A 21977-nucleotide genomic window follows, 5' to 3' on the forward strand; every position below is an offset into this window, starting at 1 on the left:
AGTAGGGCCAATATTAACAGACCCGCAATAGTGAACCGCCAGCAAAGATATTTGAATTTGGTATAGAAATTCGGTATCGAATCGCAGAACTTTTGGGTTACCAAAACAGATGAAGACCAAAGTTCTTGCTTGATAAAAACGGCAGTGTAGACTTTCAATGCCTCCAAGTTTTTCATATGTCATTATTATTACATATTGGGTAGTATCTTAAGAGGGGATATATGAATCACTTGATTGCATAAATGTGTGAATATACAAAATGTTGTAGCGTCTCTACAGTAATGTCTAAGGCTGAGTTGCACTACCTAACTTTGCCGTAACTATAACGAGAACCGGTGTTTTTGTATGGAGATTGACAGATTTTTGACCTTTTTCAAAGTTAAAGTAAGATGGTGCAACCCAGCCAGTAATAAAGTACCTACAATATTTAGGATTTATGTCAAAATTAACATACATCGCATTATAATATTTCAAATTCAATTACAGTGTTGTTCCATGTTTCGTTTTCCTTTAAATAACCGAAACTTTGATACCGATACCAAAAACGTCCAGCCTACACTAGTCCTTTTGTGGGCGATCGTTTGCGCGAGCTTTGCGATCCGTCGCTAGACTACGTGAGATTGATGTGTTTTTAACCGCGACCAGACTGTGGGTAGCAGATGATGTTTGGTTCAATAACAACTATTATGCCTCGGTCTTATGGAGACTTGCGTAGATTTATGATGCTTACTGGTATTTATCTAAGTCTTTTTACTTAGTTTGCATCAAATAAAATCCCATTAATCCAACAAGAGCACATAGTACGAAGAACAGATGGCCGATGGGGCAGCAAGGTTCTGGAGTGGAGGCCTCGTACCGGAAAGCGCAGCGTGGGTAGCGGGAATTCGCTGGATGCAGGCCGCCACCAACCAGCCACTGTGGAAATCATTGGGGGAGGCCTATGTTCAGCAGTGGACGTCTTATGGCTGAAAATGATGATGATCAGATTATATACAGNTATACTGTGGAGATTTAAAATTATAGTTCTAAAAAATTATCAAAAATAGATGTTTAGATTTCATTGAGTTGAGAATGTAGCCAAAGCCATAAAAATCTTTATTTTTTCTTTCGTGAAATATTCTACCTATTTCAAAACAAACCAACAACAATTCAATGCGCAGACAATAATATGTTTTTTTCCAACATATTAAATACTGTAACAGAAATAGGGAACTGTTTGCCAAACAAGCTCTGTAATCGAATCATTAATATTCCCGTAAAGAATGTCTCGGAGCGACGAGCGCGACAAATATGACGTCATCAAAGACGAAAGACAAAAGGCAGTCTTCCAGACGACTGCCCAATTGGTGGAGTGAAGATTTGTCACTGCGGTAATGGGAATTAATATAGGTTAATATTAAATGTGACGTGAGAGCAGACAGATCGCGAAATTGGGGATGAGAGGGCTTGGGGGATGGTTTGATCAAAATCAAACAGATTCTTTTTTTTTTGCTCGAAATTATGTCTTAGTATAGAAACAGTACATTTTAAAGTTATCCTACCTTTTTCTCTGCAATCATTCCCACAACATTGAGGATAAGGTAAAGGGGAATACCTACCTCGTCATTAAGCTGCGAGTACATTCCTATTAGATTTGTACCACTACTATCTGGTTAAAGATAAAATAATTTGTCATCTTCAATCTTCATACTACCCAGTGAAAATGGTATCTAATCATTTTACAAGACCCTGATAGATTTTAAAACGCAATTAGATATTTTTAACTACCGATTCATACAGAAAGCAGAATAATTAAGAAAAGACTAAGGCTGAGTTGCACCACCAAACTTTGACCGTACCTATAACGATGACCGGTGATTTTTGTATGGAGTTTGACTGATTTTTGACGTTTGTTACAGTCAAAGTAAGATGGTGCAAGCTATCCTAAGGAAAGCTGTATCTAAATCTTTCAAATACTCAAGCACAGCAGAGATGTATGCAAAGTTATTCGAGGGACATCTTGTTTTATTATCGTTTAGTGTAATCTGTTGGTTCTTGTTAAACATTTGTAGCTCGCAGCGGACTTTGCTTTTGCTAAAAGGGTATTTTTATTGGCGGATTTATTATTTTATGGCAAAAAGTGTTTTATCCATAATCCAGGTTCATCAATTCTTTGATGCATCAACATTGCTATAAGTGTCGGCTCAATGGAGCTAAATCTTCTTTATTTGTATGCTTCGTAGTTAATGGTAGTACGCGATTATGTGGTTAAAGTATGAAATATAGTCTTAAACCGTAAATTACTTTTCGTCAGAGAATGGGAGCCGTGTAAATGTGTTTTGTAAAATTTTCAAAGACGTGACGAGGGAAAAATACAAAAGAGTACGATTAGTCGTCAAAAAACGATAAAGTTTTGCAATACTTACGCTCGGTTGCACCATCTTACATTAAAAATAACAAACGTTAAAAGTATTACAAAAACACCGGTTATGGTTATAGTTACGGATTAACTAAGGTGGTGCAGCTCAGCTACCCCTTCTTGTCGGGTGTCATACTTGCTATCGAACGTTGAAGTATCTATTGTCTAGATATCGACAACTATGCATCAACGGGTCGCTACATCTACGGTACTCCATATTAAAAGTCATGAAATCAATCGGTTGTTTAATCAGTGTCATGACATCAAAAGTCGCGGTGGGTAAATAACGAACTTCTCAGGGTGGGTAAGTAATATTTTCCTACCAAATTTTGTACTAAAAGGTAAAGTATTAAGAAAAAACATTTTTTTAATCATACATAATTGTGTATTTAAATAATGAAATAAAGTAATTAATTAGTACATGTTTAAAGTAAAGTTAAAGTATCTTATTGTGTATGATACGTACTACAAAAAAGAATTGCATTCATATTTGAAATGTATTACTAACTAGCTGACCCGGCGAACTTCGTACCGCCTTAGCGTAGAGAATTTTTTTATATTTTTTTCCGTAAAAACCTTGTACAGAGTATTAGAAAACTACAAAAAAAAATCAGCCAAATCGGTCAAGCCGTTTTCATGTTATGTCGTGACAACGGAAAACGGGTTTCATTTTTATATATATAGATTATTGCTATAAGAATTTTGACCGAATAAAACTTTCAATTCTATTAGAACTTTACACATTTCTCTCACTTTAAGCGGCATTGGATTTTTAATCGGATTTTGAAACTGTTACAGATATAATTAAAGATGATCCCATATTGCTGTCAACGGAACGGGCCAACAACGACTAGGCGCTGCGGAGACATTTGAGTACATACGCGTGCGTGTGTGTGACGAAGTCCTTGCCAGCAAATCCGTGGGTTGCGGGCGTACGTTAAAAAACCCATGCCAAAGCGGGAATACAAATAGATACAGCAACATTCATTGTAACGTACCTACTAATTATTATGGAGTTCTGTAGATGTAGCGACCCGTTGATGCATAGTTGTCGATATCTAGACAATAAATACATCGACGTTCGATAAAAAAACATTAATTGTAACGTACTAATTATTATAGAGTACCGTAGATGTAGTGACCCGTTGATGCGTAGTTGTCAATATCTAGACAATAGATACTTCGACGTTCGATAGCAAGTATGACACCCGTTAGTTTAGCCAGTTTAAGGCTGAGTTGCACCACCTATCTTTAACCGTAACTTTGACGATAACCGGTGTTTTTTGTATGGAGTTTGAGAAATTTTTGACGTTTCTCAAAGTTAAAGTAAGATGGTGCAACCCAGCTTAAGAATAAGAAAGTAGATATAAGAATGTGATAGCGTTTCGAATTTAAATTTTTATCATTACACAACAGGAGTAGTTTACAGTCGTCGTGGGTATTGCAGCTATATTTCACCGGGATGTGTTCAGGAGGTCTTCATGATAGGCCCCGAGAGAAGAGCGGGAGCGACGTCACTGAAGAAACTGCTATCAAGCCCTTACAAAAAGTTTTCTGTAACTTTTGTAAGTCATCATCATCATCATCATCATTTCAGCCTAGGACGTCCACTGCTGAACATAGGCCTCCCCCAATGCTTTCCATGTTGATCGATTGGTAGCGGCCTGCGTCCAGCGCTTCCCTGCTACCCTTACGATGTCGTCGGTCCACCTTGTAGGTGGACGTCCCACGCTGCGTTTTCCGGTACGCGGCCTCCATTCCAGAACCTTTCTGCCCTATCGGCCGTCAGATCTGCATACTATGTGCCCTGCCCATTGCCACTTCAACTTGCTAATCCGTCGGGCTATGTCAGCGACTATGCTGATGTCAGCTATGTCGAACAAACGATCCAGCTAGGTAGGTCCAATTTCGAAAAGGAGGCCAATCGTCGAATCCAACTCGGCTGGGCAGCGTTCGGGAAACTACGCAACATCTTTTCGTCCAAAATACCTCAATGCCTGAAAACTAGAGTGTATAACCAATGTGTGTTACCAGTGATAACTTATGGCTCGGAAACGTGGCCTTATACAGAAGCTCAAAGTTGCACAGCGTGCTATGGAGAGGGCTATGCTTGGTGTTTCTTTGCGAGATCGAGTCAGAAATGAGGAGATCCGTAAACTTTTGTAAGTGGAACACAAAAATTACCGGCACCAAAAGACCTTATAGACACACCGTGCGGTGCTCTAGGACTCGAAACAAAGACTCTGAGTTTCACTTTATTACCGTTTGTTTTATTTGTTTGTATCACAGAAGCGATGATAATTAAAAAAACACTGACAAAAGTATCTTCATAGAATGCATGTACATGCACCTACTTCATGATTAATTTGTTCCTTATTATTAAAATGTACCGTATTGGTACCCCGCTTTTCATCGCAAATTGTACCACAGCCGGGTCCACGAAACTATTCAGCCATTTCAGCTGTCAGCCGCGGTCCCGCCCGACACGGCGATATGTCTGCAAAATATCCACTTCAATCTTGCGCGTACGCCGTCTCATTTGGCCTGGTACGGAGCGAAAGGGACGCCCGCTAATGCGATTGTAAGGTTGCAGATATTTTGTTGGGGCTGTTATGCGAATGTAGTTCAAGATGTAGTCTGTGTTCTATTTTTCAATACCACGCAAAATGTTTTGAAAGTGTTATTAAAGCGACAAATTATTTTAAGTTAAATTTTAACATAATTCTAATTCTGTGGACTCTACTAACCATTTTACGAGGGGCGGCTGAAAAGTTTTGAGCCTAAGTATCTTCAAGTGTTATTATTGACTCGCGCTAAATTTAATTAATTTGCCAACAACCTCCTTAGTATATGTACAAAGTTTCATTTCATTAGAGTCATCACGCTTTTAGTAATTAATTCGTAAACATCATCATGTCTCAGTCATCCGTACAATGTACGAAATTGAAGTACACAGTTGTCACAAAATTCCTCAAAAAAAGGAACAAAACGCTGACGGTAACATTTGATGAGATGTTTACAGTTTATGGGGAGTCTGGGCCTTCATTTGCCATCATGAAATATTGGATCCGATAGTTCAAGCATGGCAGGGAGTCGCTAAAAGATGACCGCAAGTCAGGGCGGCCAGATTTCGCCATTAACGAATAAAATAATGAAAATATAATTAATCTTGCTTTAGAGATCAGCGAATTAAGCTGTGACAGATAGCTGAAGCCATAGGCATTAGCAAGGAACGTATTGGCGATATTTTTCATACTAATTTGCACATGAAATAGGGGTGCGCGCGATGGGTGCCAAAAATGCTCACGCCGCTCGACAACCAGCGTCGAGTCACAACTTCGCAGGAGTTTTAGGACATCTTTGGCCATAATCCTAACAATTATTTTTCTCACATTATTACTATTGATAAGTAATAGATCCGGCAGTACGATGTAGAGTCAAAATAAGAGTCAATGCAATGGATTTAAAAGGGAAAACGTCGCCGCGGAAATTCAAAGTGGAGCGATCGACACCCAAGCTCATAGCCACTATTTTTGGGATTGTGGAGGAATTTTATTCATTGACTACCTATTTAAAAAAAACTACAATAAACGGAGATTATTATACTGTAATGTTGATAAGAGTGCGTCAAGTGGTTGTTGAAATATTGAGAGGCAAACTGGCGAATGGAAATCTGTTATTGCAAGACAATTCGCCCGCGCACATGGCGCATGTTGCATGGCTTGCCTCGGGTAAAATTGGATTACAAGAAATTAATCACCCACCACACAGTTTAGTCCGAATCCTTAGCTATTTTGTCTAATTCTCAAATTGGAAAAAAGACCTTCAGGAACGAAGATTTTTGAGTGACAAAGAAATTAAGGCGGCGTTAAAGGCTCATTTCGAAGGCAAAGATTGCGAATTTTTTTTCAGTGGGTTAAAAGCTCTTTTACACAAATGTAAGAAGTCCGTTGTAGTAGAGGGAGATTAAATAGGAAAATATATTTTTTATACTTTTCTATCGGCATTTTTAATACCCTAGGCTCAAAACTTTTCAGCCGCCCCTCGTACGTTCACAAATTGACGCTACATTTATTTTTGATGACGAGATCAACTTACACTGAGACGTGGCAGTTGTTCGATGCTATCAACACTATGCTGTATCTTGTTGTAGTTATAACAAAAGAGTCATTTTTCAATTATAAAGTATGTCATTGTGTAATGTGTAAGGCTGAGTTGCACCACCTAACTTTGACCGTAACTGTAACCATAACCGGTGTAGTTTGTATGGAAATTGATAGATTTTTGATGTTTGTAAAGTCAAAGTAAGATAGTGCAACCTAGCCTAAATGTTTATGTACAGCTGTTGACTGTAAACTCTCTAGAGTTTCAATAAGTGTTTTATTATTTTTATATTGCAAGCGTGTTTTCACCTTATTAGTGGTTAATAATATTTTAAATGCTAAAGCAAAGAACATGCATAAAAAGAAAAATTACAAAAGATTCAATATTATTCTTCCGATTTATTCTACGGCCATCAACCAGAGAATGTGGCCGTAAATCCTGGAAGTAAGCCGTAGCATAGATTCGGGGTTTAAAATTTCCGTTTGATTCGTGAAGCATTCGTATATTCCGCAGATGTACCGTCTTCGGATATTCACGTATTTACTTTAGGTGCGTGTAATATCGGTTTCATGTCTATCGAATATTTGAATATTTAAGATTTTAAACTTTTGCGTTCCATTTCAATTAAAATAGTAAGACACGGGTCTTAACGCGACGTTTATTAGCAGCCGGAACGTCAAGTCGTGAGTACATAATGTAACTCATTAATAAACGTCGCGTTAAGACCCGTGTCTTACTACACACACCGGCAGATTTAGAGGAACGGAAAAAAAAGCATCAATATCATCATTATTTTAGGAAAAAAATGTCTAATTATGACATTATTTTTTAATTTAATTCTAAATATGAAAAAAATAATTGCCAACAGTATATTTTTTTAATTATTTTGTTTAAATTACCCCATCAACAGTTTCGTTGAGTGTTTTGAATTGAATGAAGCTTTTGCTAATTTGGATTTCTTTTACGTGAAAGATGTTTTTTTCTGAGAATTTTGTTGTGTAAGCATTCAGTTACTTATAAGGGTTTATTATGCCCAGCTTAGCACCGTCAGAAATCATTAAGGCAGATGAAATGAGAAGTAACGGCCATGCATACAAATCGGCTGCCGTAAGACGTCGTTGATCAGTATCGACCACCCATGGCAGTAACCAACGGTACAGATTGATCATTTCTGTCGTTAGGAGGAGGGTTCAAGTCAGAAAAAGGCGTACTTCGCGACGGGATGACCGTTTTTTACAACTTCGAGTTTTCAGAAAGTCGCGGTTACCTGCTGTTCAAGCCAGAAATAACCTTAAAGACACTCGAGGAGTAAGAGTGACTGAGCCCACAGTTCACAGGAGATTTACTGAAGTTGGTATAGGGTCGTGCATACCCGAGAAAGCTCCAACTTGTGACACAGCACCGAAAAAACATATTGAACTTTTCACGTGAATATCGTGATTGGGTCTTGAACGACTGGAGGCATGATCTCTTCACTTATGAGTGCAGAGTTCTCTTAAACCAGATCGATGGAAGATAGCGAATATGGAGACACAAAGAGAACGTAACATTTAGTCTTAATTTTGAAAATATCGTGGTTTATGGAGGTAGCTTAATTCTGGTGTGGGGAAGGATTTTTTTGGGAGCTCGCACGGAGTTAGTGGTGGGTGATGGAGGAAATACGACTTCTGAATGGTACACTAGGAACATTTTAGAAGAACATGATGTGCCATTTACTCCATTTATTGTGGACTCCTTTAGTTTAATTCACGATAATGTTCGTTTTCACAGTGCTCGCTCAGTACAGGCACATCTAAACCATTTGGATATACCCATGATGCAGTGGCTGGCAAGATCCCTAGACAAGAATCCTATAGAGCATGTCTTGGACTTTCTTAAAAGATGTGTTAAACTCAGAATACCACCGGTGGTGTTGAGAAACGCGTTACTAGAGGAATGGCAGACATTGCCCCAAAATACCCTTCATATCATTAACTGCAGCATGCTCAGATGAATGGAAACCATCATCAGAGCAAGAGGGGGAAATACCCATCATTAATTCATTCATTTGGATAGTGATAAGCTACCCTAATTTTTAATCTGGCCACAATTTCTAATTTTTGTTCAAAACTGAAAAAATGAAATTTCGTTTCGATGATTTTTTATTAAATAAAAACGACTAAATATTTAAAAAATATATGTTACTTTATTTTATTTTAATTATCTCTTTATTTTGTATAATAAATATTTCATAGATCAGTAGTAATTTTCCTTATTTTCATACTTTTTTTTGCGTTCCGCTAAATCTGCCGGTGTGTGTATTTTATTTGAATATTTACAGTGGAAGTGTGGTTTTGGTAAAGGACACATTCTTTGCGTGGATGTCTTGAGAGACACAATAATATGTGAACATCGCCTCTGAAAATGAAAATTAAAAGTGTATATTAAAATGAGGCCAATATTTGGAGTTTATGAACTCTCTCCTCAGTCTCTCATGTAAGTCAAATCCTCCATTTTCCGCAGCAAGACTCCTGTAGTGGTGGCTACGTATCGGTAAGCGCAGACACCACATGTTGATGTCCGCCCACAAAGGAAACAAATGACCTCACTCATAAAGCAAGCGTTGGATGCACGTCGCTACCAAGCGGCCAATCTGGAAATCATTGGAGGAGGCCTATGTTCAGCAGTGTACTGAAAAGATAATGATAAACATTTTATATTATTTTTGCGGCGGAACTTGGAGATTTTTCACTATTAAATTTTCAAGTTTGGCATCCTCAGGAACCCGTGTGTCACCTCTCACACTCACATTAGATCTGCCGCAATCTGCTCCCGGCAAGAAGGCTCTGTCAACGAGTCGATCATCGGGTGCCACGTTTAGTAACGCCCATTCCGAATACTCGATTCGAACGAAACCGCTCGTAAATCGATCCCGATACGTATCGAGATGAGAATCGATTTCGGGACGTTTTAAATTTTGTGATGATTGGATTTTGTAGATTGTACAGCTGAGGGGATTTCTTTTAGTTCGATTGGTTGGTACTTACGCTAATGCGTTTTTAACAGGTTGCTTTGAAACGTTGAACAGTTCTCAGTTGGATAATTGACTATCAATCTCTTTCAATTTGCATAGAAAGATTTTTGGCCGTCAACAACAATTCAAATCAAAACAAAAATATTTATTTGGGGAACATTGTTAACATTATGTAGGTGTCAGAAATTAAATAGTCAGTACTGGTTGTTTATGAAACAAATAATAAATAATTGAATTAATTTCTTTGTAAGCAAACCTATTTCTAAGAAACAACATAGAATTACACAGTAAATAAGCAAATAAACAATTTTTCTTTCTTTCTTTCTTTCAAATTAGAAATCTCATGACTGATACAATATTATACAATAATCAATAAAAAAAACTCCGTCGTTAAATTCAATCGAAAAGCACCCATTTAGGTTTATTGCCACCAAAATAAAATCAAATACAAAACGTGCATAATATTGAAAAGATTCACAGTAGCTGGCAATTTCCTTTATACAGCGAAAGCTCTTTTTAAGGAGATTCCCCATTTAGATAAAATGCTAATTTATTCATTGGCAAGAAGAAGGTATGAGCCTCCTGGATTCAATTTAATCTTAAGTTCGCAAATTACTTTTGATGTAGAATTAAATGCTTATGCCTTGGAATTTGGGGCCATTGGTTTGTTTGCTTTCGTATGGTAGACCAAGAGCCAAGCTAAGTTAGTTTAGTTTAGCTTAGCACGAATAGTTCACCCTGATTCTAGTTTTTGTATAGTTTGTAGTTTGCACAGAACTAAAGCTGGATGCAGGCCGCTACCAACCGTGCGATGTGGAAGGCATTGGGGGAGGTCTACGTTCAGCAGTGGACGTCCTGTGGCTGAAATGATGATGATGATGAAAATGATGACACAACTAAAGGAAAACTGCATCACGTAAACTAACTTAGCTTAATTAATTCTTGGTCCGCAACCTGCATATTGAATGTTTATATTGGTTTTTAGTTTGACGCCCGTATTCATAAACGATACTTGCTTAAGTGAAACAGCAAATCGAACGCACAGCGTTGAATAGAGCTCTGTGACTGGTTCATGTGTCACCGTGTGTGACCACGCGCACTGTGAGACCTCATAGTAATGTTTGTGAATACGGGCGTCAATGTCCAGCAATGTCAGTAATGTCCTTCTGTGTCCTTATAAATAAATTGTTAGCTCGATATTACTAGACCTTGTTTAAATATTTTGATACTGTAATTAACATAGCTTGTAAAACTTTTGATTGCATCGACATAACCAATAATAAGTAATTACAGAGTAAGCTGAAAATTCCATTTATTCAAAATTAAATGTTAGTCTACAATATTCTCTAACAAAGCTCTACATATTCTAGAACAAAATAATGCTAACATTGTAAGTTTAATGGAAATAAAATGTAGACATTTAATTAATCAGAAAACAAAGCAGCCTATGGACAATTATTTCGTTAAAATCAGGTGAAATTTGTAATGTCTTTCTGATTACGGCAAACCGAACAAAAAGATTAGAGCTGAATGGTGGATAATGAAATAACTTGGCACCGCGGCAATGCTTCTGCTAGTGATGTGCGTAATACGAATGTGCATCGATGAAATTGAGTGACGTTGTCGATAGGATCGTGCGTTCGTTTCAACTAAATGACGTCCGCTGCGAGACAAAGGCCTCCCTCTAGGATTTCCATAACAACCTGCTAACCAAGGACAACTTATGAACATAATTAGGTATAGGTTTTCTTTTGTACATAATACATTTCATGAAAACCCAACTAACACTTTCTGCGACAGTAACCCAAACACAATAGAAGTTTTATTATTATGACTGCTATAGCTAATGATAAAGGTGGCAGAAAGGCGCTGGTTGCAGGCCGCTACCAACCGTGCGATGTGGAAGTTATTGGGGGAGGCCTATGTTCAGCAGTGGAAGATCTGTGGCTGAAATGATGATGACTGCTACAGCCGTTCACTGCTGCGAAAAGACTACTAAAGAATTAATTGTTTGTAGCAAGTTAAGCTGTCTCAGTGCAATTAGATAGAAAAATGCTTTTCTTTATAGGACAGGAGGCAAAAGACCAGACGGATTACCTGGTGGTAAGTGATTGCCGCCACCAATAGACACCCGCAGGCCCGGGGGAGTTTTAAAAAGCCATCACAACGTAATATCGATAAGCAATCAACTGTACATCACTACCGACCCACTTTAACGACTTCGCTCTCAGAATCCTCAAGTTTGCGGCCCCTTTGAAATTCTAGTCGGAAAATAAGCTTTTTGAATAGTTTTAGGTAGACAACGCTACAGGATAATGCTACGGTGACAAAGTATGACGCTACAAATGGAGGAAGTTTGAGCACTATACGAGAGTTAGGCTGGATCCATACTGGTAAGGGGTGTCGTGACGTGCTGCACCACAGCCGGATCAGTGCTTCAAATTCATATTACGAGTACCTATTCTATTTTAGAGTTTGTAGTGCGATATAATATTTTATAGAAAGATTACAATAGAATAATTAAGGCTGAGTTTCACCATCTTACTATAACTTTAACAAACGTCAAAACTCTGTCAATTTCCATACAAATTACATCGGTTATTGCTATAATTACGGTAAGTAGTAGTTGCACCATCTTACTTTGACTTTAACAAACGCCAAAAATCTATCAAACTCCATACAAAAGGTCCGGTTATCGTTAAAGTTAGGGTCAAAATTAAATGGTGCAAATTAGCCTTAGTAGATATTACATAATTTTGATGAAACAAGATTGTTAATTTTGTCGTTTTTTAACGTTGTCATGTTTTAGGACGAAATGTTCAAATTTATTTACACTGTTTGTAAAGGGAGATACTATTGTTATTAAAATTCCATGCATTTAAAAGTGAATGCTTCGTAACGAAACTAATATTCTAATCTAGGTACTTACTAAAGTGAATTCAGCTTTAGTAGGTTACAGCAGTTAGTAACAGGCAAGCTGTGTTATTACATAATAATTTAGACTATCTCGTGCACTATCTCCGTACAATATAATGTGCACTACAATATAATGTTATACCTCGCCAAATGCACATCTCCAGCCCATAATATATATAATTTAGCTTTAGGTATTAGAATGGATTCCGTACATTGTCTATTGAACTAATATCTTGTATTGCAAGGTATTATAGTTTAGTTAAAGTAAGACGATCCATTTAATAGACAGCCTGTGGCTTGGTGGTTCACCTACCAGAGTCAAACTACTGCATTTGCAGTTTTTTTTTGTCCGCAACGAGGAAGCTCTTGGCTTGTGTCTCAACTGATGGTAAGTGATGATCAGGCCGAAGGTGGAAGCGAGCTTCACCCGGAATCCTCAACCACAGAGGAACTGGCTATCTTACCTCTAACTGCCGGAACACAACAATGCTGTTAACATTGTTGTTATGGCGACAGACTTAAATCTTAGTTAGTTCAAATCCTTATGGGGACAAATAAAAATGTAATGGTGAGCTGGATCATTCCTTTGTGACTGGAATTATGACCCTTTATGTATGGTTTATACAAGTACCTCTTTTTATCCCCAACGAAGAAGCTCTTGGCCTACATCTCACGTGATAAGTGATGATCAGGTCGAAGGTGGAAGAGAGCTTCACCTGGTATCCTCAACCACAGAGGAACTGGCTATCTCAATTCCAACTGCCGGAACGCAAAAATGGGATTATGTATGGTGTATGTAGGATAGGTACTTGTTCCTATTTCAGTACATACATCAGTCCAATAGTCGTTTTTTGGCAAAAAGTGCATTTTTTTTGTAAAATTGTATCTTTTTGCTGTCACGCAGCTAATAATTATTAATAAAGAAATCAATTAAAAATCTCTAGTGAAAGAAACTGTTTCGAAATGAGAATTTATTTACCTCAGTTCAACAGAGATTATCATTGAATTTCAAATTTGGAACCTATAAATTCTGCAGCCCATTTGACTCCGTTCAATCTTGCAGCACTGAATGCATTACCATTTTTATGTATATTAGAAAGCTCTTCGGCTGGGAATAATTTATTATTTTCATTTAAAAGTCCGAGGAAGCCCAGTTTGTCTTTGTATTTGCAATGGATTTATTGGATGCCGATGGTATATGACTTTAAGCTCTGATCCTGAAGTGCCATATTTTAAAGCTGCCTTGTGAGACGCCAGAGTATTACTGGAAAGGATTCGAACGTTGAAAATGCGAGGCGTTTATGTAACATTTGAATTTTACTCGTGTTTTTCGCTTTTACATTAGGTATTATAGACGTTATGGATTTTCTATTTACGTGGCTATTGTGTACAGACACCTACGAACTAAATGTGGGAGGCCTTTGTCCAGCAGTAACTAGTACTTAGTAAATTAGTCGGTACCTAAGTACAAATAATCTAATTTTGCGCTTCTTAAGCGCCTTTACAACGCCTAATTATTTTTTTGCCTTACATTACTTTTATCATTATTAAATGATGAATAAATTATGACGTCACTACATAAACCTCTGGCACCTTACTTGTATTTAATAGTTATTTGTGCTATTTCTTGAAATGGACTGGCGACTATGAAATAACATTTGTAAGTAACAAAACACACCGCTATCATAAAAGGTAAAACAAAAACGCCTAAAAAACACTTCATTTAACCTATAAAGCTCAAATCAACAGACGAGAATTGGCGAAATTTAATAAATTGCTAAATCCACAACGAAAGGTCAAATCCGGCTCCATCCAATACAGACGAGTGATTCTGACTCAGTCAATCGAATGCCTTGATTACATTAATTAAGGATAAATGAACGTTTGTTATTATTATATAAGAAGTAATTTGCAGAATCGTTTGATTTCCGTATTATGGGAACGGGATTATTCGTCTGTAATGTATTAAATGAAAGCTTTTACGCACGTATTATTCGTTTATGAAGAACTAAACACGTGCCTGTAATATCAATTGGGACCAATAAGCTAACACTTTTTCGTTGGAAATAGCAACTTATTAGCTAGTAAAATTTCGATGGGTTAGTGGAATAAAGGTTTCAGGAAAAAAGATTTAGTTATGCCCGTTTTCACCATCAATCCCTTATTTTTAAGTAACCCTATGAAAACAAAATGTCTGTTATGTGTTACCATAGGGGTCACTTAAAAATTAGGAATTGATGGTGAAAACGGGCATAAGTATTTAACTCTCAATCTTAGACTAAACTACGAACTATCAAAACCGTTTATACATCAAACGATGCATTATTTCTGCTGCTGTCTTTCCTGAACACTATAATCCGGTCCTTTTTAAGGCGAGAGTGAATTGGCACTTACAGGGCAGATAATTATGTAGGTACTATCCTACCACATCTTATGTACTTAACACCAGGTACGATTGCGGTCAAAATAATACCTGCCTTGTCCTGCATAAAAAAAATTCTGGAGTGACATTTAATATTCATAAGCTTTATAAATAGCCAAAACTTCTGCTCTCTTGGTCTATTGCGTGCACCCAAATATCCTGAATTCGAATTCAAATAAAATTTCAATCTATACTTGAGTTTAAATCAGGTTTTAAGCCGTTCTATTACAGGACCTAAGCTTCACACGATCCCAAACTCTAAGCTTTTGAAAAATACAATAAACAATATATTGGAAACGAACGCGACATAGCAGTATTGCCTTTCGGATCCAATTGTCATATCTTACCAGTTTTACCGTCGTATCGCTTCATAACTCGCCGGTCGCATTACCGGAGTACCGGTTTAACTATACATCTCAGGTTTTATTTCTTAAGAAAAAGGGGTTGACTCGATATGTAATTGTGTTGTAGGAAACGAAAATGTATTTGTCACAAACAACATGATTATTTTTGTGACGTTCGCAATAGTCACTGGAAAAGTAAAAGTAGGAGCTCACGTTTTTTTGCTTAAACTGTTGAAAATTCCATACTGAAAATTTCGTTCTGATTTAATATGGCCCGCTTCGTTAATAGAGGAAGGAGGGGCTTATTGTAACATATTGTGAAGAAAAAAGCTACTGAACCTACTATTATTTTTCTGCAATACAAACCATTAGAAAAATAAAACAGTTTGGCTATTTTTCGTTTATTCAAACCAATATTCCCCATACTTGATAACACCATGTGGTTTGAGTGTACAGGTTCAGATAGGGTTAAGGATAAGGACTAGAATTTCAAGCTTCGTATAATGAATATAAGTATTGAGTATACGAGCTATAGTGTAAATCTGATCTGCAGCCGACTATTACAAGTTCTATTTGAGTCTGTAACTACGTTTGTGATATTCGTAACATTATAGGTACCCAATTTAAACGTAATTATTTTATTCAGCAAATAATTTCGCATGGAGCCACCCGAAAATTCCTCACGCGAAATATCAAAGAAAACTTCAAAATTCAACTCCAACCAATTCGGAAAGGCGTTCCTAAGGCAAAAGGTCCACAACTCGAGTCACGTCTCCTTTTTGCCTTGCGCACCTCAAAACTTGAATAAGTGAGCTAACTTTGGTAAAGTTTGTAACAAGAATTGTGACAGTATTAATACCCCCTTTGTTTATTTCGACTTCCAACCCGTATCGAAAAGGTACGAATTAAACTTGCTAAGTAAATTGGGAAACAAATGCTTGCTTAAGTTGTGGCGGTTCTGAGCTGTTTTGCGTGTGATATTTGCGTAGGTATTCATTGAATTAATGGGTTCTAACCAAGTTTTCGGGAATTTTCAAAGACAGCAATTATTAAGTATCAACAGGGTTACTCATTAGGCGAACCTGCCCTATAAACTTTTTCTATAAAATCCACATAAATAAGCCATCCATAACTTCATACGTGAGTTCATAGCGCTGAACAAATGTACAACTGAAAAATATGCATTTTCAGTGTATACTTCTGTATTGCGCCCAATCAAACGGAAAGCTATTGAGTTGTGAATTGTTGTGGACTTTTCTCGTGCCTATAATTCAATATTTCCCGTTGCAGTTTCATTTGTATGCTAAAATGAACCAACTTAAAACCGTGACTGTTAAAAAATTTAGTCGTAAGACTGTTGTTAAGCTTTTTGTTTTATCACTATGAACAACCTTTTACTTAAATAGCACATAATAAAAGGAGGACTAACTGGGCTTCATTGTCTTATGTATATTTTAGTCTGTCACAGGAGTAAATGAATGATCTGACCGTTCGAGTCCGTTTGCAATATTGTATTGTATTGTTCACATCGGTTGTAGAGGCGGATACAACAGGGATGATGACTGGGTAATGAAATCGAAATTCTATTTAGTCCGTCAGACAGATAATTAGAAAATATTACTCATATTTTTTAATTGTTTTTCATAATCGAATAATTTACAGTATTATATTGAGTTAAAATGTCTTTTGAGTAAAAATTCTACTCAAGCGTGACGTATCGCGCCATTTCAACTCGATGTAGCACTGGTATTATTTAATTATGAAAGAAAATAAAAAATATGAGTAATATTTTCTAATTATCTGTCTGACGGACAAATAATTGAAATTTTTTCATCTAGCCTACTCTCCGTACGATCTCCCGCCATCTCACTCTATTGGCAGACTGTCTGGTGCAGTCACATAAGCGTCTCCCACCGCCGATTTCATTAGGTCGGTCCAGCTCATTGGTGACCTGCCACGTGATCAGGTTCCTTCGACTTTTCCTTGGACGACCAGTCGTTCTTTATAGTTGTCATCCCGCCTTGATACATGTCCGAAGTATATGAGTATCGTTCATTAAAAACACAAAAATAATATCACCTCAGTTTGAACCAAGGCATAGAGATAATTCAATAAATTCACAGCGAAATGAAACCTAACCATGAGGCATAAGACAGTAGGAAGGATCAACATATTGAAACATATAGACCAATAAATCATCCATTCTATCTGAAACCCAAGGACATATCAAGCTTACCATTTACCACAATAGTTATATAAATATACAATAAAAATGCAGGTAGCGTACCCACCACTACAGAAAGGACTCGGAACTTGATTAACGGTGTGTCTTAAGAGATGCCTGCAAGTAATGAAATTCCAGTGTGTGACTAGCATAAGAAAGAACGGTGTTGCCAGACTGTTGTAGAATTTACCTTAGGAAAGGACAAAAAGGAACAAAAAGAGAAAATGAGAGACATGAGATGACATGCAGCAGATATTTGATGATACGTCATCATCATCATCATCATCATCATCATCATCATTTCAGCCATAGGACGTCCATTGCTGAACATAGGCCTCCCCAATGATTTCCACAATGGCCGGTTGGTGGCGACCTGCATCCAGCGCCTTCCTGATACCTTTATGAGTTTTGATGATACATAAAAGGTTAAAAAAATAGGTGTTTGGAAGTCAATGCCTGGAGTTGACGAGATGTTTGAAAGTGTATTTCATTTTTATTGATTGAGCACTGCAACTTAATATGTGTCTTGTACTTGTGTTGTTAAATAGAGCTACTTTATCCAAACTGAAACTTCAGGATCTACTTCAATATATGAAATTGGCAATTTTCTAACATAAATATTGGATATGCAATCACAAAAATTATGATACCTTTCTTTGACTCTACGGCCTGCTAGATCATTCCGCATGCCGCTCTTTCTCCCTAAATTCAGGGTAAATTTTCCACTTGTAACATTTCGCCAATCTCCCTGAGTTCTTTACACTCTGTGGACTTGTTAGGTCAAGGAATTAGTTAACATATTTTATAACAAACAGTAAAGTGACTAGTTGTTTGATTCTTGTAGTTACTTCTTAAAACTTATATCTGGTATACTTGTAGAGACAAAGATATTATGTATTGATGGTATAAATGTACGAATAATATGTAAATGGAAAGTTATCACTGAAACATTAAACTTCGATTGAAAATATTTTACTATTGTTTATGATAAGACTTAATATACCGATGGAAGTTTCTTTTTTAAATTAAAGTAATTTTAACGTTGTCAGTTTTGCTTCAAAATGTTTGGTACAAAAGTAAAAGAAAGGTCTGTAATTACGGTAAAAATTACTCACGTAGAGCTGAAAAAATCTTTTCAGTTAGTTCCTTTTCGTTTCAAACTAATTTCCCTTTCAAACTAATTTGAATTAAAACTTATTTTGAATAGACTTTCTTTATGTTGTGACTGAAATTCGTGGCGACTTCGTACGCGTGGATGCCGTTTTACCACAGAATAATAATAAGTACTACTACGTGCAGAAGGTTTCTTTCGTGAAGGTATTTAAAAAAGTGTATGCTCAATATCGTTAACAAAATGGTGTAATTTAACTTGTCTCAAGAGTCGAGCACCATTTTGTTGACAAACGTCAGTGATCGGTACTGCATCGAAGTCATAGGGCTGACTTCGGTAAAATGATGTGTGACGTGAGGTGCCAAACTGCGGAAAATGGCGAAGGAAATATGATTAAGCATTTATTTTGTGTTTCTATTATTATTCAGGCAGTTAAAATACTGCACAGTATTAATTACACTACCGTTTTTACATACATAGTTTATTGTATTCACAATGAAAATGGTTGAAGAATAAGTACCTACACGTGCGTGTTTTGTTTTCGATGCAAACTCGCGGAGATGAACAGGCCTGGTTTTACCCCCTTAGGGGTTGAATTTTGAAAAATCCCGTCTTAGTGAGCACCTACGTTCTAAAAGGGGTCCATGCAAAATTTGAGACTCTTTACACTTGTAGTTTCTGAGATTTCGTGATGAGTGAGACCTTTCGCTTATTATTTAACACATAATTTAGTACCATATTCAAGCCACGTCAACTAAGGTACTATACTCACTTGGTACCTAGCTTCATACTCACTTTCCGCTCAGAGGGTACCAACGAAGAATAATGTCGCACTTAGCTCCTTTCATTTACTTTATCCAGCTCACTCGTCGGGTAATGCCGGGCTTTTACCGGTTAATGTTGTAACGTGTTAGTGCCTAAGCTGGTCTAATGAAAACTTCAGGGTCGTAGTTTTTCGTAATTATTAAAGGATTAGCTAGGAACCAAAAGAAATAAAAAAAAAGAAAGAAAGAAATGAAGGTAAGACACCTAGCATCTTAAGTAGCCTAGCAAAACATATGCCACTATTATTTTAAAAAATGTCCTCTTGAATTTGTTAAAAAAACTTTTTTAAACTAATTTGTTAAAGTATTTTACTGCTACATATTATTTAGGCCTGTGTACCTACCATGAGTTTACGTTAGGTGTGCTCGTTAGCGAGTACGTCAAATATCTCTATGAAGCATTTGTTTCTTGAAAGTAGCCGCTAGGGGCGCTGCACAATATGTCATACAATTAATGTCATTTTTTTACGCAGTCGCTAGCGAGCATACCTAACGTAAACTCATGGTAAGCACACTGATGTTATACCTTGATCCAAAAATAAACCCCAATAAGAGATTTGTTCCCAAAAAGTTTCGAATCCCTTTGTCACAAATATTCTATACTTATAATAAATCTGTAGAGAGGTCAATTCTGTACATGAAATATATTTTCAAAATAACTATCAGGGGGTGATTAGTTATCGATACTGATGCCAAAAATGCAATCAGTAAAATTTTTGTCTGTCTGTCTGTCTGTATGTTCCTTATAGAAACAAAAACTACTCGACGGATTTTAACGAAACTTGGTATAATTATTCTTCATACTCCTGGGCAGGTTATAGTAAACTTAGGAATTCCCACGGGATCGGGAATTAGCGGGAAAATCCTTTTGTATGAAAAATCTAAACCGCTTAAGTTAGACGCTTGAAATTTGGATGCAGGTACCTTAGTACGAGTAAACTTAAAGCTTGGTTACAACAGGATATTGCAAAATTCCCACGGGAACGGGAGTTAGCGGGAAAAAACATTTGTATGAAGAAATCTAAACCGCGTAAGATAGATGAAGTGGGTAAAACGGGATCCACGCGTACGAAGTCGCGGGCGGCCGCTAGTTCACAATAAAGTAGTTCCAATAAGCTCTTACTTCCCTCTCTTAATTACTTAGGTACTTTACTGAACAGTTTTATAAGTCAGACAATGTATTATTATTTCTATCCCAATTTATTTAATTTGATTAGATTGATTGATTCCGCTAAAAATAGGTCGTTGATCGAAAATTCTTAATTGGGCCCTAAAAATAACGAACCCAAAATAACTTAAATAGGAATGAAATTAGATCCCTTATTATGTGTCTCTTATAGAATGTAATTAAACATTATTTACCGTACTCAAATAATAATACCTACTCTAATTTTACAGCTTTAAAGCTCTACATGGCTTCAATTTACGATGCGAAAATTAATGTGCTTGGAGAAAGTTTGATGTTAATAATATATTAAGGCAGTGTTACACAAATTATGTTAAATTTACTATATTTGACAGCATTGGTTTATGAATAACGTTTAATTAAGTGTAAAGGACAGGTTTGATAAAATTTTAATTAAGTTCAGACCATCTTTCTACAGATTTTTTCACGGCAAATTAATTTTCTAACAATTTTTGTCTTTGAAAATTTAAAGCCCAACCAAAACTATCGTGGAAGTCTATAAGCCAATAAGTATTACTATGGACTTCTAGATGCTGAATTGGTTAAGCACTGAACTCAAGACCTCTGTAGTAATTATCTATACTAATATAATAAATGCGAAAGTAACTCTGTCTGTCTTTCTTTTACGCCTAAACCACTGACCGGTTTTGATGAAATTTGGCATAGAGATAGTTTGAGTCCCGGGAAAGGACATAGGATAGTTTTTATCCCGGTTTTTGAAACACGGACGCGCGCGATAAAGTTTTTCTGTGACAGACAAAATTCCACACGAGCGAAGCCGCGGGCGGAAAGCTAGTAGAATCTAAACTCTAAGCACTGCACTAGGAACTAATTCAAATAGATTAATCCAATAATCAATATTAACCTTCGAAATTAACCTCGAAAACGTCTCAAATCTCGTTCAAAGGGTTCAGAAATTAATTTCTCCTGTCACTAACATAATAAACCCATAAACTAACAAAGGTCAATTTGTGTGACGGTTAATATTAGCAATATTCAATATTGTCATTGGAAACCGATCGGGGCAAAGCGGATATTCACAATATTCAGTATCGCGTCCTGGAACATCAAATCGTGAGCAAATATTGTTCGTGGAATTGATTAATAGGAAGTGTGTATTCTAAGAAGGCCTTACACGCGTATACTTTGTGTCGTAAAAACACAATTAGTTAAGTATTTTAATTAGTACGTAATTAGCTTGGTAATTGAATAAGTAATTATAAGCTAAAAAGTGTATAAATTAGCAATTTTAGTGAAGAAAATGTCATTACACAATAGTCCCACGATCGATGGGAATCGAACCAATAACTTTTGAATTGACAGTCCGACACTTCTCTACAGTCGTTTGTAGATTTCGATTACCAATTTGTCTGAATAGCAATTGATTCGTTTTTTATAGTTCATGTGTTATAAATCAAAATCAATCATAATTTTA

This window comes from Ostrinia furnacalis, unplaced genomic scaffold, assembly GCF_004193835.3.
Source record: "Ostrinia furnacalis isolate ACB-3 unplaced genomic scaffold, ASM419383v2 OfSCF0682, whole genome shotgun sequence".
Taxonomy (NCBI): Eukaryota; Metazoa; Arthropoda; class Insecta; order Lepidoptera; family Crambidae; genus Ostrinia; species Ostrinia furnacalis.